This window comes from Leuresthes tenuis, unplaced genomic scaffold (genome assembly GCF_036924035.1).
Source record: "Leuresthes tenuis unplaced genomic scaffold, fLeuTen1.0.hap1 SCAF_3, whole genome shotgun sequence".
NCBI classification, from domain to species: Eukaryota; Metazoa; Chordata; class Actinopteri; order Atheriniformes; family Atherinopsidae; genus Leuresthes; species Leuresthes tenuis.
In genome coordinates, this window is record NW_027325357.1 from 2,017,174 (window position 1) to 2,022,540 (window position 5,367).

The following is a 5,367-nucleotide window of genomic DNA, read 5'->3' on the forward strand; positions in this document are numbered from 1 at the left end:
AGCAGCCGGTCAGAGCTGAAACAGTCCGAGTAAATGTGAGCAGGAGGAGGAGGAGGTGACCCGGCCACCTGTTCCTGCCCGACTCTGCTCTCAGCTGTGAGAGGTTAAGGTGCTCTGGCTGGATTAATGTAATTAGTGTTGACAAGAAGCCAGAAAGCAGCGAGCTGTGACTCCACCTTTAAAGTCCTCGGCACTGTTCTCAGGAAGTGTCGGGACACAGAAGACAGAAGAGAGGACTCAAACATCCAGAGCTCTGATTCACGCAGAAACTCCCACAGCGAGCTGCTGAGGCTGCAGAGGACGTCCAGCAGAACTCACATCCACCATCACTCCTGTAGGAAGACCTCTGAAAACACTGGAACGAATTCCTCTGTTTCTGCTAACTTTAGTTTACTTAACGGTGACATCTGGAAATGTAAACTTTTCTTTTAACATTCATGTCACTGGTTTCATTTATGTGACAAAGCCTCTGTTTCTGGTTGTGTTTTAAGGTTTTAATCTAATATTTCACATCAGGACAAAATATTCCAAACAAAAAACCATGATGTGACCCTGAGCTGATGGAGGAAAGCTCCTGAAAGCTAAACAGCTGTTAATGATGAGGACTCTCGCCGACCTCTGACCTTTCTCTGAAAACAAAGCCAGTAAATGTGGATAAAAATCAGTGGGACGGCTCGTCTTTTCACTTATTAGTTTTGATTCACTTTCTGTTCAGTCGGGTTTAAAATAAACGGCTTCATCGGAACAGGATGCGACCCGGTCTGAGGTTCTGAACTTCTGCTCAGTTTCATTTTTAAAGCTTTAAATCGCAGCAAATGTTATCTCAGGTACCTCAAATAAACCGATTCACTGTACAGCCTAAACTGTGCTGTTTGAGTATGGACCACTGCCAAATAAACACCAAAATACAGAAATGGATTAATACGTTTATAGGATCCTAACAAAGAATAATGCATATATACACAGTATGTATAATATATACAGTTTTATATATATGAATATATATATACAGTATGTCAGGTCCTGTCTGGCAGCACAATTGCTCATTAAATCTGCTCCTAAACTGTTTGAATTCTCAGCTCTAAATATTGATTTGTCTTTCTATCCTTCAAGCAGATTTTAGCTCAGTTATATTATAAGTAAATCCTCCTGGCAGGTGATTTTAATGATTTTAAAGCTAATCTCAGTTAGATTATTGATCGTCCCACTCGTCACTCAGATAATGTCAGGATCGGTGGTGAGGTAGGACCCAGATGCATTTCGATTCAAAAGCAAGGTTTATTCCAAAATAGGGAGCAAAAGGATTCAAAAATACTTAATGTTAACAAAAACCAAGGCTATGAAAGAAATAAGACAAGACTGTGATTAACTTCGATAACAAGACTATGAATAAACAGGACTATGAATAAACAGGACTATGAATAAACAGGACTATGAATAAACAGGACTATGAATAAACAGGACTATGAATAAACAGGACTATGAATAAATAGGACTATGAATAAACAGGACTATGAATAAACAGGACTATGAATAAACAGGACTATGAATAAACAGGACTATGAATAAATAGGACTATGAATAAACAGGACTATGAATAAACCGGACTATGAATAAACAGGACTATGAATAAACAGGACTATGAATAAACAGGACTATGAATAAACAGGACTATGAATAAACAGGACTATGAATAAATAGGACTATGAATAAACCGGACTATGAATAAACAGGACTATGAATAAACAGGACTATGAATAAACAGGACTATGAATAAACAGGACTATGAATAAACAGGACTATGAATAAACAGGACTATGAATAAATAGGACTATGAATAAACCGGACTATGAATAAACAGGACTATGAATAAACAGGACTATGAATAAACAGGACTATGAATAAACAGGACTATGAATAAACAGGACTATGAATAAATAGGACTATGAATAAACAGGACTATGAATAAATAGGACTATGAATAAACAGGACTATGAATAAACCGGACTATGAATAAACAGGACTATGAATAAACAGGACTATGAATAAACAGGACTATGAATAAACAGGACTATGAATAAATAGGACTATGAATAAACCGGACTATGAATAAACAGGACTATGAATAAACAGGACTATGAATAAACAGGACTATGAATAAACAGGACTATGAATAAACAGGACTATGAATAAATAGGACTATGAATAAACAGGACTATGAATAAACAGGACTATGAATAAACAGGACTATGAATAAACAGGACTATGAATAAACCGGACTATGAATAAACAGGACTATGAATAAACAGGACTATGAATAAACAGGACTATGAATAAACAGGACTATGAATAAACAGGACTATGAATAAACCGGACTATGAATAAATAGGACTATGAATAAACCGGACTATGAATAAACAGGACTATGAATAAACAGGACTATGAATAAACAGGACTATGAATAAACAGGACTATGAATAAATAGGACTATGAATAAATAGGACTATGAATAAACAGGACTATGAATAAACAGGACTATGAATAAACAGGACTATGAATAAACAGGACTATGAATAAACCGGACTATGAATAAACAGGACTATGAATAAACAGGACTATGAATAAACAGGACTATGAATAAATAGGACTATGAATAAATAGGACTATGAATAAACAGGACTATGAATAAATAGGACTATGAATAAATAGGACTATGAATAAACAGGACTATGAATAAACAGGACTATGAATAAACAGGACTATGAATAAATAGGACTATGAATAAATAGGACTATGAATAAACAGGACTATGAATAAACAGGACTATGAATAAACAGGACTATGAATAAACAGGACTATGAATAAATAGGACTATGAATAAACAGGACTATGAATAAACCGGACTATGAATAAACAGGACTATGAATAAACAGGACTATGAATAAACAGGACTATGAATAAACAGGACTATGAATAAACAGGACTATGAATAAATAGGACTATGAATAAACAGGACTATGAATAAACAGGACTATGAATAAACAGGACTATGAATAAACAGGACTATGAATAAACCGGACTATGAATAAATAGGACTATGAATAAACAGGACTATGAATAAACAGGACTATGAATAAACAGGACTATGAATAAACCGGACTATGAATAAACAGGACTATGAATAAACAGGACTATGAATAAATAGGACTATGAATAAACAGGACTATGAATAAACGGGACTATGAATAAACAGGACTATGAATAAACAGGACTATGAATAAACAGGACTATGAATAAACAGGACTATGAATAAACAGGACTATGAATAAACAGGACTATGAATAAACCGGACTATGAATAAATAGGACTATGAATAAACCGGACTATGAATAAATAGGACTATGAATAAACAGGACTATGAATAAATAGGACTATGAATAAACAGGACTATGAATAAACCGGACTATGAATAAACAGGACTATGAATAAACCGGACTATGAATAAACAGGACTATGAATAAATAGGACTATGAATAAACAGGACTATGAATAAACAGGACTATGAATAAACAGGACTATGAATAAATAGGACTATGAATAAACAGGACTATGAATAAACAGGACTATGAATAAACAGGACTATGAATAAACAGGACTATGAATAAATAGGACTATGAATAAACAGGACTATGAATAAACCGGACTATGAATAAACAGGACTATGAATAAACAGGACTATGACTATGAATACTATGAGGCATGAAAACCAGACTTATCTTCATGCAAAGCATGTAGGGATAGTGAGGATTCTGCAGTGACTGAAAGGAAACCAGGAGGCTAAATACTGTGAAGGGAGAGATCAGTGAATGAGGAGCAGCTGTGAAAAATGAACCAGGTGAAGTGAGTGAACTGAACGGGAAAAACATGACTTGAACATAACCTGAAAACATGATTAACCAAACTGTGACCTGACAGACTGTGACAGATAAAACCGTTGGCTGGTTCTCAAACAACCTCTCAGATGGTCGCCTTTCATCAGGTTACTTAAAGTTCTCCAATGGTGTTCCGCAAGGCTCAGTTTTAGGACCCACTCTTTTTTTTTTTACAATTTGCATAAATAATGTGGGTCAAAACATTACTGATGAATCTCTACATCTTTAAGCCGATAACACAGTTGTTTATTGCCATGAAAACACCGTTGTCCAGCTCCTTTAACATCTACAGAACACATTTGACATGATTCAGTCACATTTATCCCGTCTCAAACTGGTGCTAAATGCACAGAAAACGAAAGCTATTCTGTTTTCAAACCAAAAAAAACATCCATTACCTCCTCAAAAGGTGTCCATATTGAATTTTTGGGCTCTTGTGGTTCTTCCTGTTAACATGAATATCGCAGCCAGCTCTCCACAGATGCTGGATGCTGTCCTGAGATTCAGAACTGGCTGTGATCACCTCACCCAACACTGCACTCCGGTCAGCTAAAATTAGATTAAAATACATTTAAAATTGACACCACTCTGACTGTTGGACTCACTCTGAACAAACTAACGTGAACTAAACACATCATCCACAGAAATCTTCCATAGAAACACATTATTGATGATTCACACAGATCCAGCTTTTAAAAATCAGCAAATTCAGGTCCGTCTGCTGTAATTTTCTCCATCATGTGAAGTATTCACAGCATTAACATCATAGCATACTGAATAGAGTTTATTATGTGTGTTTAGTAGAATGAGGAAGATTTTCTGCCACAAGGTCTGATGAAAGGAGGAAAAACTGCAGATCAGCGTCGACTTTGATGTATTTTTGGTGATAAATAAAATGTTAGAACAAATATAAGCATCTGATTCCAGGTGTTTCAGAGCAGATATTAAGGGTAAAACAAACCTATCTTAAAATCTTTAACTTCATTTGTAGAAACAAGGTTAGTCCTTTGACACAAAGGTCTGACTCTGCATCCTCTGATGGATCCGTGAGGCCAGTTCTTTCTCTTCTTCTTCTGCTTCTTCTTCTTCTTCTTCTTCTATTTGATGCGGTCCACCACAGAGCTCTGAGCTCCAGCTGGATGGTCGGCCTCGTCCTTCTGTGGATCCACACATTCATAAAGCTGGTCTCACCTTCAGAGCTCCGTCTTTCAGTAAAGAACCGGAAGTTATTCCTTTAATCTGAGTTGGGAAAAGGCCTTTAAGCCTGCTCCCTCTGTTGGAATCAGCACATTAAACAGCTTTAAACTGATTTTAAACCGGCTGGAGGCTGATATGTGATTAAAAAGGCTTAATTTATGTTGTTCTTCTTGTATGTGGATCAGGTTTGGTGTGGAATGTGTGTGTGTTGTTGGGCAGGACGCTCTTAGAAAAGACA